Consider the following 13,107-nt stretch of genomic DNA (forward strand, 5'->3'; position numbering starts at 1 on the left):
TTTGCCCACTTCATAGAATGTAGCCACAACGGTAAAGTTATAGTTTAAAGGCTGAAAAACTGTGACCCTTTGTTTTTGTAAATAAAGTTTTACTGGGACTCAGCCACACTTGTTCCTGTATGGGCCATGCTGCTCTCACTGGGCAATGAGGGGTTGATGCTTGTAAGAGAGACTGTGTTTGTGGAGTCTTTTTGGGAGAAACTGTATGCCAAAATGTCTGGCCCTTTGCAGAAGGTTTGTAACCCCTGTTTCTGTAGTAAAGAGGATCCTTAAGGGTTTTTTTTTTTAAACTGTTTATTCTTCTTTGTTTATTGTCACCTCCTTTGCTTGGGTCTCTTAAGAGATGTACATAAGGCTTTCCCTGGTTTATCAGTGCAAGCTGTCATCCTCCTGAGTATGGAGAAGTTGCCCAGTTCTGTTTTGTTGATGGACTCCTTGTGTGTTCATCTTATTGTATGAAATTTCATTTCAATTACCTGCCACACAGTAGGTGCTCAATAAATATTTGTTGTGGCTCATAAGGAGAAAAGGCAATACTGTAGATGTATGTTAAATTTGCCACCTTGAACCAGAAGCCTGAGGCATTTTACTTGAATATATAAATGAGGAGAACTTTGATTGTTCTTTTACACGAAGCTCTAGTTTCAAAAGTGACTCCAGCCTGTTCAAAGACTTCCTTTGCACATGTCTTTTTCATATAAATTATTAAAGCATAATAAGTAGGCCTGGTACTTTCGTAACTGGGTCCTATTTATCTTTGTGTAAATGATTTTTCATTTAGATGACTTCGAAAAAGGTAAAATAGATATTCTCCTTATTTTTCTCCTTTTATCTTTTATGACTACTATGACATGATAGCTTTTCTTATGAACAAGATCATAAAGTCAGTCTGCAGTATCTTTTAAAAATAACTAGGCTTTAAATGTGACGTATGAAAAATGAATTGCTTTTATAATTCAAAATAAGGCATCTATTTTAATCTGGTTCAGTGCTGATGATTTCTCTCTATTTTATAAAATAAGTCACCAAGATTCAATTTGAAAGCCAATTGTCTATGGAGGCACTAAAAGTTATTTGGTCTATTCAAGTGATAATGTACAGTAAAGTTTATCTATTTTTAAATAGTTGAAATATTAATCTAGAAGAAAGAGTTTTCATAAAACAATTAGTACAGAATGCTTTGAAATAATATGATGGGTCAGGAAGAACATTCAGTTCTAAAAGATTGAGGTTTTATTCATTATAATGGTGAATGTATTTAATATTCATTTTTAGCATTGAAGATGGGCTGTAAAGCTAAGGCTTATGCATCATGTACTTCATTCAAAGGCAGAGATTGTTATGCAAATCTGCAGTATATTTGGTAACTTTCCAGACAGAAAGGAAAAGTCTTATATCAAGAGGAATCTTCTTAAAAGCCAGAGGTAGGTAATTGCTTTTTTATTGTTATTTTAGGTGAGCATGTACTGGCTACCTCACACAAATAAATTTCACTTAGTAATTTATTTTTCTCCCTTAAATGTGAATTATGTTAATGTTTTACACAGGAATAGTGCTTATAAGAAATAATATGACATCTGGGTATAGAAAATTACAGGTATAAAATCTTTTCAGGCACTAATCAATTACAAGACTTCCATTTCTAAATGTCTAGGCTGTCTCTTTCTGTGGTTTCACACGGCAAGGGCTATATTAGTTTAACCTCAACACTCCTGCAGTGCCCCAGGTATGGTATTGGGTAGCTATTCTCACAGTCCTATCGTACAGTTAAGGGAATTGAGACTTGGAAAGATTAACTTTGCTACACAGAATAACAATAACTTGTAGGGAATGGAGCTTAATTCCAACCCAGGTTGGTCTGATCCCAAATATGGAGTCTGCCAAAAAGTATACCCACACGCCAGCAGTTTGCCATTCTAATACATGTCGGGAAGCTAACGGCCACCACTCTGAGCACCTCTTGTAATTGTAGAAGTCAAAGATAACTTCTATTGATCTCATGATGTCTTAATAAATTGAATAGTAAAATGTTTATACCATTTTTTCTTTTCCTGGTGTGTATATTGTTTTGGTGGACTCTATGACTATTACAGCTTCCCTTTCAATGTATATGCTTTCCTTACCACAAACACAGTAGAAAGCCAGTAGACAAAATGAGAAACAATGACTACGGTCTGAGTTTTCCTCAAACTCAGTCTTAAAACCTGTCGCCACAGCCACTCAGAGATCAAGACTTGAAAACAAAATGGCAGAAAACACAATTTCCACATGAGCCTTGCTCAAGGGGGGTTTTCCCTCCAGGGGGAGTCGGGTCCAGAAGAGCTGCTGTTTCCCTATGTGTGAGATTACCAGAGAACTGGGAACTGAAGGCACTCTTCTGGGAGTGACTGGGTGGGCACAGAGGAGTGCGTGTGGATTCTATATCTGGTCTGCACCTCCACCTCTCTGGCACTGTTTCTCTGCTCTGCTCCTGGTCATTATGAGCTGATCAGCTCTGTTCCACTACGCCCTTTTGTCGTGATCTTCTTGCCTTGGAGCTAACTGGCTGCGGACAGAATTCTTTTAAATCAGGCACCAAATAAACCTCCCCTTCTTTAAATTGTGGGTGTTGGGTATTGTGCCCATCAGCGGGAAAGCTGACAGGTAAATAGCTTGCTTCTTTGGGCAGAAGGGACTCTGAAGACTCTAGTGTAGCATTTGGCAGTAGTGAGTGCACCTTAGAAAAATCTGATTGAATAATTGTTGATACTTCTTAAGGAGCCACAATTTATATTAACCCATCAATGGCTCTGAGAATCCCTCCAATGTGTAACCAGTCCAATTTGGTGCATTTTTGCATTGTCGAAATATTTGGTCACGGAGCACTTTTTGCCTGCATCAGGGACAAAATTACAGACAAATCTAAGTCCTCTGTCTTGACCACATTTAAGCCTCAACAACAACAACAAAATCCACTAACTTTATAATAAATGTTTTAAAAATACAGCCAGGTTTGAGTGAATTCATCTGTTGAATACAAAGAGTGTTGACATGACATAATAAAATTCATTCTAATTTAGTTTACAGATGAACAATCTGAGAAACAAAAACAAAAATACAGCTTCATAAGAACTAGAGACAGAGCTGAGTTGGGTTATTTTTTAACTTTTGACCATATGCAGATCTTTGAAGTATAGGTACCCAATTGCAATACAGTTCTAGAATGCATACAGAGTCCAGAAAAAAAAAATGTATACATACTTCAGGAAAAGGAAAATTTGTAGAAATACTTTAATACTAAATTTATTGAAGCATCATGAAATTAATAAAAGTAACCTTTGGTCTCTACAATTACAAGACTTACTCAAAGTGGTAGGTATGAACTTCCAGACATTTATTAGTACAGCAAACTGCTGCTTGGGTAACTGTTATGGTTTGTGTTTGCCCCAAATCCTCATGCAGTCATGGGGGCAGGTTTCTAGAATTTGTGATTAACCCTGGTTCAGTGCTGGGATTACGGGCGTACCATACCTGAGTGGGTGTGGCCCACATAAAATATAAGGGAAAGAAAGAGTTTTCTCTCCATGCTCCTCCTTTTTGTTCTTCTTGGTTTGCTGTTTTCCACCACCATGTATGATTGCCCCTGTGCCATGCCACCCCGTCTTGGAGCCAGCTGATTACAAACTGAGATCTCTACAAACTGTGAGCTAAATAAACCTTTTCTTCCTTAATTATGGGCATTGCTTATTTTTTCTCAGCAATGAAGGAAAAGTAACCAACACGGTAGCCTTGGTAATTGAGATTGCTGCACATGCATTTCCACTTCTTCTCTAAGGGCTGGCTGTGTAGAGAGTTTTCTACAATGTACAGGGGTTCCCACAAGAGGTTAGCACCATCTGTTGAAAAAACATCATACTATTTTTCTTTCTTATAGTGTGTATACATTTTTTTTTGGCAGACTGTATTCTAAAAACAAGAAACTGGTTTCAGGGAGATTTCTGCCTTCTGTGTCCAGTCCAGGTAATCACCTGTCCTCCTGTGTGAACACTGAAAGATGGCACAAAGTCTGACTTATTAGAGCATCTTGGGTCTCTAGCAGCTGATGACATTTACTCTGCACATAGTTGGCAGAGTTTGAGTTTGCTAAATATATACATAAGACATCAGTCTTTGACCCACGAACTAGCAAAGGTGACATACATTTGAGTGGCAAGGAGTTAGAACATGGCTTTTAGTGGGACAAAGTCTCACCCTAAAGATCCTAAGTAGTGAATGGCTAGCTTCTCTCATTTATTCACTTTAAAAATGCTTTTGAGTTAAAAGATAAAATTCACCAACACAGAAGTATTTCTAAGCTTTAGTCAGTGATCCATCCTAACGATGCTTTTGTGATCTTATTATATCATTCTCCCTTTTATTTCCTTGCATTTGTCTGGTTAATAGGCCTCCATCGTAAGAGCTGGAGACAAATCAGGAGATAAGTTTATTGGGTGCTGAAAATAGGACTGTTCTCCTTGTGGGGGTAGGTGGGTCTAGGGCTCAATCTTGACCATATAGGGCTCATGATATTCCTTGAAGCTAGTGGAAACTTCCAAATCCTACCCAGCATCCACTGATTCCAGTTATTCTGTTATTTTAATATTAACTACCCAGTTAGTAAATTGCTTCTTTGTATATACATTTGTATAAATGAGTCAATTTCAGACCTTCGTGTTTTAAGTAGAACATCCAGGTTTTGCTGAGTCCAATAAAACTCTAACCAATTACCTGTCTTTTCTTGGCTGTCCTGTGCTGGTAAGGGAGGGAGGAGGTGCTGCAAAGGGAGAGTACAGGCAGCTGATTCACCGGAGAAGCACTGAGGTGCTGTGCTCCGCCTGTAGGCCCGGTGCCTTCGGTGCTGAGAATCAGGGCTCCTCACACATGACTCCCAGACAGGTTTCCACAGCAGCAGTGTCACCTTTACTAAGCTCAAGGTTTGAACTTGATTTCAACTGAAAGTTTATCTCAAGCCTGTATCCTCTGAAAATAGTGACAGCTCTTTGTGCTATTATCATTGTTACCATTGTTATTATTATTATTTTATGATATTGGGGATTGTACTGAGGGCCTTTACATTGAGTTATATCCTCAGCCCTTCCTTCCATTTTTTGAGATAGGGTCTCACTGATTTTCCCAGGTGGGACTTGAACTTGCCATCTCCCTGCCTCGGCATCCCAGAGTGCTGGAATTACAGGTACATACCACGACAGCCAGCTATTATTATTATCATTCTTTTTTCTGTAAAGTGCTGCAGATTAAACTCAGAGCATGGCACAGCCTATGAAAAGGCTCTTTCATGAGCTACATCCTTAACCTGTAATTTGATTATTGAAGATTTGCCCAATCAGAACAAGGGATGACAGCCAATGAGTCTTGAAGTATAAAATGTGCAACTACTGTGTAATATGCCTTATATTTGAAGACTTATGAATCAGGTTTCCTATTGCTGGACAATAGCCATCACCCACAACTTCTGTAGGAGAGGTTTAATTTATGTCATGTTTTAAGAAGATACAACCCATGGTTAGTCGGACCCCTAGCAGAAACATCATGATTGGAAAGTATGGTGGAGAAAAGTTGCTCATTTCCTGGCACAGGGAAGCAGAACATGGGAGCAGTACCAAAGAGGAAGGGGTGAGGGACAGCCATAGACCCCAAGGTTCCAACGCTACTACCCCTGTAGACAGAACCAAAAGTGTGCTCTACCAGCGTCCTGGGCAAATCCAAAAGCTGATCAAGTTCAGACTCTACCCTCACCACCAAAAATTCTGTTCTGTATCTTTCTCAGATGCTAAGCCAAATTTAGAAATTATTGGAGCAGATTTAGGGTTGAGCAATGCATTACCAGAATTTGAGGCTCAAGTCAACCGCATTCCATTTTCCTCCCCACGAAGAAGGCACTGATTCAAGACAGACTGTATCATCTCGGAAATGCAAGGCATGAATGAAGACAGGCGGAAAAGTTTTACTGCTTGATCTTTCAGGTTTGTTTGTTAAAGGCTTTTCATTAGGCTCATATTTAACAAGTGCTGCTCTGGAACCACACTGGGTAGATTCCAGTTCCAGTTCCAGTTCCAGTTCTGCAATTTGTTGTCTGTGAAGGTGTGGTAAAGAAACTTAACTTTCTCAGAGTTTCAGTCCTCTTATCAATAAAATGGAGCTAATGGTAATAATAATAATAATAAAATAACATATAGAATTATTATAAAAATAAATGATAAGCTGCCTGATACAGCGAAAAACACAACACACTTACTCTCTCAACAGAAAAGGAGATCATGCCAACATCATGTCCTGGTTTGGGTGATACATTCTGGTTATGTAAGATGTACTATTGGTGGAAGTTAGGGAAAGGTACTTAGGAACCCTTTGTACTATTTCTGAAATGCCTTGAGTCTAAAATTATTTTAAAATACAGAACTAAGAGGAAAAATGACAGCAACCACCAAGAGAAGGCCTGAGAAAATAAGAACAAGTTTGCCCACTATCAGATCCCAATGGGGCCTGGTGTAGGATGTGCCCATCTGGCTGCAAGGACAGACAGGTTCCTCCTGGTCATAGCAAGCCGTACTTTCAGATCACACAGTCCATTGCTAGCGATCTGCCTCAGACTCACTACGGCCCTTTGACAATGGACTTCCCATGGCCTTGGCAATGAGAAGGGCCCCTGGGAGCTGGAGGCCTGAGTGCCAGACCTTGGGCAGTGAAACCATTGAGACTATCATCATAAATCAACACTGTCATTCTGCTTTCATGACCCAAACTGAAAAGGCTTATCACAGTGTTCTGCTTCCCCTCTGGAGGTGCAGACACTCGGGCTCTGCATACTCAAGGCTGAAGGAGACCTGGGATCATTGTCACTGGATCAAGGTGAGGCCATATTGTGGGGCCTCTTTGGAGACAGCCAAGAAGCCTTGCCAAAAAAGTGCTTCCTCTCCCAGCTCCCCAGACAGAGGGCTCTGTGCTTTTCCAGTTCTGGCTTTAATTACCCCTTAGGATAGCACAGTGTGGCCCAACAGAACTTTCATAGCAGTGGAAAGAGTCTATTCCATAAAGTTCACAATAGCGTCACAGGCTCCATGTGGCTGTCGAGCACTTGAAATGTGACTTGCACCACTGAGGAATGAAATTTTTCATGTAGTTTTAATTAATATAAGTTAAATAGTCCCATGTGGCAGCAGTCTTTGCAGCCTGAGTGGCAGAAGAAAAAAGCTTCTCTCACAAACAAACACCGTGGATGAACTGCTTTCATGGATGATTTATTGGCCAGAAAAATATATAGCCTGGTCCTGATAAAAAAATGATAATAATAAGCATTAAAAGAACCACTTCCTGGATGCCATAAATTGTGCAAAGTGTTTAATATGTACTGTTTTATATAATCTTCCCAACATCCACAATTATTATTCTAACAGCATTGAACATCTAAGGAGCACTTGCCATATGTCTGACACAATGCAAAGTTCTTAATTTTTACCTCATTTAATCCCCACGTTTTTGTGCAGTAGTACTCACCCTGCTCATTTTTGTTTAAAAACAAGAATGGTTTTTAAAAACTTGGTTGTTTTATATACTAATTGTATATACTTACGGGTGTAACATTTTGGTATATGTTTACAATGTATAATAATCAAATCAAGGGAACTGATACTTTCATCTGCTCAAATAGTTATCATTTCTTTGTACTGGAAACATTCAAAATCCTATCTGCTAGCTGTTTAAAAATATGCAGTTCAATGCTGTTAACTAAACTTTCCCAACCATGCTATAGATTGTAACTGTGTTTCAATACCTATTATCCAATCTTTCCCTCGTCCCTCTGCTGTGCCAGTTTCTTAATCTTTAGAAGAGTTGAAATATATGATCTAGACCTCAAAGTATAAGACATATGTACATTTAAAAAGAATAATGATAATAACATAGGCGTCTGTATGGCCAACACTAACTTCAGCATCTGTATGCTGCCAGGGCTTCAGAAGCCCACTGTGCCCGCCCCAGGTACTGTTCACTTCACCTCAGATCTAACTATTTCCCTGATTTTTTTTTTTTCTGTGTTAACCAGTACCTAATTTTTTGGGGGGATAGTTTTTCTAGCTATGTACAGATTTCTAAATGAACACAAATTCTTCTTCACTCCATTTCCTAAACATCTCTGAGTGCTTCCTTTCTCCAGGATCTGAAGAACTTAACTTTGACTTTCTGAAATTGTCAGGAACTCTTCAAGCACAAGTCATGAAACTCATCTCCAAATAGCTTAAGCAATGGGAAGGATTTACACATGGTCTTCCCTCCATATCTGCTGCTTCTGTATGCATAGATTAAACAACCTCAGATGAAAAACATTTTTCAAATTGTGTCTGTACTAAACATGTACAGATATTTTCTTGTCATCATTCCCTGAAGAATATGGAATAGCCACTATTTACATTGCATTTATCCAGCATTAGATATTATAAATCACTTAGAGGCAATTTTAAGTACAGTATACAGAAGATGTATGTGGGTTTATACATAAATGCGACTCAGTTTCATATAAAGATTTGAGCACCGTGGGGCTGGGTGTCCATGAGGGCAGGATGACTGTACTGTAGAAACCAAGGTGCTGGCATCTGCAGGTGGCCTGCACTTGTGTTTGTATTGGGTAGATTTCCTTCTCTGTCAGTTACTCCCTGGGAGGTAGCCTCCAGCCGTTTCTGGCTGGAACTCTGTTTCTCCTTTCATAATTTCTTGCAATGGATTGGTGGGGGACTCTAACTCCTCTCCTTATTCTCCAGTCATTTCAGCGGAAGTTCCTGGTCCAGGTCTCTGGACCGTTAGGGTTGTGTGTTCTTCAAACCAGTCATGCTGGCTGGAGGGATGAAACAGGCTCACTGAATGGGCTTGTGGTGGGGAGGAGGCATGAGGGGATGCTGTACACGTGGGTGTAACCGCACCCAGACCACCTGAACTGGGGAAGAATTTAGTTCTCTCAGGGAAAAGTGAAGGTGTTGTTAACAGAGGAAGAGGGAATGGGTGCTGTGCAGGCAGATAATAGCTGCACGTCCCACTTCTGAGCAAGGTGGGTTTACTCTGTACGTACCTATTCATTGTTGGTGAGCATCTTTGTATCCACAAGACTCAAGAAGTACCTGTCTTAATTTTCAGTGACTGTAACAGAATACTTGAGACTGTGTAACTTGTGAGGAAAATGGGTTTGTTTTATTTCATTATTTTAGAGGCTGGCAAGTCTCAGAACATAGAACTCTGCTCAGCTGCTAGCGAGGGCTTCTAGCTACTTCCAGTCATGGAAGAAAGCAGAAGGGCAAGTGGGCACACGCAGAACACACACACACACACACACACACACACACACAATCTGGGATATTCTCAATTCATCACATGCCACTCAACAAGAACTACTGTAGTCCCATGTAAAAGGCATTATTCTCATTTAGTGACCCAGTCACCCCTAAAGGTCTCACCTCCCAGCACCACAATGGCAATTAAATTTCAATATGAATTTTGGAGGTGACAAACCATACTCACACAGCAGCACTATCCACATAAAGGTCTTTTCAACGTCTCAGGACAACAGAGGTCTTCAACATGAGCTATTCTGTTTTACCAGAAAAACATTATAGAGGACTTTATCTCTGGATTTGCAGTTATTACACACCACATTCTCTGACTCTAAACTGCATTTGATATGTTTAAATTGGATAGTTATGCATCTAACTCCCTACTTGATGACTACATATATTCTCTATAGAGAAGAATGAGGTAAATGCAAAAGAAATTATTGGGTACTATTTTAGAGATGTACGGCACAGGGATCAGCAGAAAAAGTCAGAAACAAACAAAAAGCAACCCATGATTACTCACAATAAAGATAACCACCAAACAATGAGGCCTTATGGCACTAAAATTATAAAATATTTATAGATCAGTTCATTTTGTTTGCCCCTGCAAGCCAGTTTTCATTTTTAATATTTTCCTCTATGCTTTTATTAGAAGCTCTGGAAGCAACTCTTTTTTTTTCTTTTTTGTCTATGCAAATTGATTCACCTCTGCATTTACTGACCTTTTCTTGGCATATTCTTTGACTGTGGCCATGTCACTTGTAAAAGAATGCAAAGAACCTGATAATGAATGTTTTCAAATGATAACCTGACCTTGCATCAATGATAGCACAATTTCCAGAATTGTGTAAAATATCAATGACAATTTTTTAAACCTTAGAATAATTATATTCTGCAACAGGACCTTTGGAAGGGAAACAGCGTGCCCCTTTCTATAGACCTCTTTCTCCCAAATTTACATATAAATCACATTTTCGTAAACTGAATCATCATGTAGGGTCAGGATAATTTAAAAATTTTTCAGTGAGTCAGGGAATGATTTTTTTTTTTTTTTTTTTTTTTGTCTTTTTCATTTTTATCGGTACCAGGGATCGAACTCATGACTGCCTGCTTGCAAGGCAGGCGCTTATGCCGCTGAGCTAAATCCCCAGCCCCGGAGGGAATGATTTTAATATTAAAGGCGAAAGAAATTTACACTATCTTGTATAAGCTTCTCCATTTAAAGATGTGGCCACTGCGGATACATAGTGAGAAAGGCCTTACCTAAGGTACATGCGTGCCGACTTTATTCGGTGTAGTTGAAGATTTTGTTTTCAGTGTTCACTAAAGGGACAGTAGATCTACAGGACCAAAAGAAGATGATTTTTAACAGCTATGCTGTAGAGGAGAAATAATTTGTTATTAATTGTAAAGTTTATATATAGTTAATATAAAACTTATTTTTTACTCAACACAATGCATTTTTAAAACCTAACTGCCACAAATATAGAAGCAATGGAGCCTGTCAATTTCATGTCAATTTTTCAAAACAAGTGTATTTATTTGACAAATGAAAGTGTGTATGTGTATCACACACCTTGCATTGTGTTGCCCTGAAATGGGTATTTATTATGGAATAGCTAAACTGAGCTAATTGTATGTTTTGTTTTGTTTTTGTCATGGTGAAAATACTTAAAACTTACTTCTTCTAAGAAGTATCTGTTCATTTCACTTGCTCATTTTTTAAAATTAGGTCTTTTGTTTTGGAGATCTGTTTTGAGTTCTGTATATATTCTAGATGTTAGTCCTCTGAGGAATAGCTGGCATTTCTACTCCTTTCTGTAGGTTATTCTTCACTCTGTGGGTTGTTTCTTTTGCTTTGTAGAAGCTTTTTAATTTGATAAGGTCCTGTATATTGATTCTTAGAACTACTTCTTATACCATTTGGGTTCTATTCAGAAAGTCTGCCTATGCCTATGTCTTTAAGTGTTTTACCTATTTTATTTTCCAAAAATTTTTTTCTGTCTTAACATTTAGATCTTTGATGCATTTTGATTTCAGTTTCAGACATGGTGAGATATACAGATCCATATTTATTCTTCTGCACATCACTGGCCATTACAGAAATGTAAATTAAAACAACACTTAAATTCCATCTTACTCAAAAAAGAATGACATGAAATCAAATAACAAAAAATTCAGGAAGACTTTAGGGGAAAATGAACCCTTCTACATTGTTGGTGGGAATGTAAACCAGTACAACACTATGCAAATCAGTGTGGAGATTCCTCAGAAAACTAAAACTAGAAAGGCAAATTAACTGAGCTATTCCTTTCCAGACAACTTCTCAGAAGAGTTAAAGACATCATATTACTAGGATGCATATGTATTCATGTTTATAGCAGCACAATTTATAATAGCTAAATCTTGGAAGCAATCTATATATTAAGTCACAGATGAATGGATTAAAAAATGTGGCATTTGGACACAATGGAGTATTACTCTGCTACTCCTTACAAAGTAAGGAGGACAAATGAGTCATTTGTAGGAAAATGGATGCATCCTGAAACTATAATGTTAAGTGGAATAAATCAGACATACAAACTTAAATATGTCACGGTTTCTCTTACATGAGAAACTCAAGATGTAAATAGCGAGCAAAATAAAAGATAGATAAAAGGAAGTGGGGAAATAGATCTTCAAATGAGAAAGGGATAAAAAGACAGAGGGAAAGGAGAGGTGGGAGGGAAAGGGGATAAAAAGGAATTGAGGTGTGTTGTGTACAGGTACCAACTCCTCACAATGACTGTAATCATTGTGTACTGCAAACATGTACTAACAAAGCTTAAAACTAAAAAAGAAAAAAATCTACTCTTGGCAATTTCAAAAATATATTAATATCATAATCACCACATTTTACAGTAGATATTTTAAATCTATACGAACTAAAATTTGTGTCTTTTGATAAGCTTGCTCCTACACTCACACCAAAGTGTAGGTTTTTAAGTAGTTTTTAAAAGGTTACAGATTAATCCAGTATTTTGAAACCGGGGGTGATGTTGCCAAGCAGGGGACATTTGGTATGGTCTGGAGACACGTTTTTCTTTTCTTTGTCACAGTTGGAGGAGGTGCGACTGGGCTCTAGGGAGAAGAGGCCAGTAATGCTACTAAGCATCTACATTGCCACAACAAAGGATCATCCAACCCCAAATGTCACTAGTGCTGAGGTTGAGAAATCTTGGGTTAAAGCAAATTCCTTTGTTAAAATGTTGCAATGCCATGTATCTCTATGAAGAAGCCTACTACCTACTCTGGTAGGCTTTTGCCTACTATCAGAAGTGAATCCTAGTACATACCCAGATGCTTCTCCTTGCTACTGATTTCTGTAACACTGAATACGCACTGTCTCCCCTCTAGGGCCTGCCCTTCTCCAAGACTCAGAAACTGAGTTTAAGATCAAGTTCCACTGCACCTAACAGAACTCCCAAATTCACTTAAAAAAAAAAGTATGAAACCAGACTTGGGCATATTGGGCATCTGAGGCAGGAGAATGGCAAGTCAAAGTCCAGTTTGGACAATTTAATGACTTGATGAGACTCTGTCTCTTTGTCTCTGTCTCTGTCTCTGTCTCTGTCTCTCTCTCTCTCTCTCTCTCTCTCTCTCTCTCTCTAGATAGATAGATAGATAGACAGACAGATAGATAGAGGTGTCTCAGTGCAAATTCCAGTGCCCCTTCCATGCAATCTGAAAACAGATTGCCAACTTTGGTCCT

Source organism: Cavia porcellus, unplaced genomic scaffold (assembly GCF_034190915.1).
Source record: "Cavia porcellus strain 051 isolate PalLab524CR breed Dunkin Hartley unplaced genomic scaffold, mCavPor4.1 scaffold_13, whole genome shotgun sequence".
Lineage (NCBI taxonomy): Eukaryota > Metazoa > Chordata > Mammalia > Rodentia > Caviidae > Cavia > Cavia porcellus.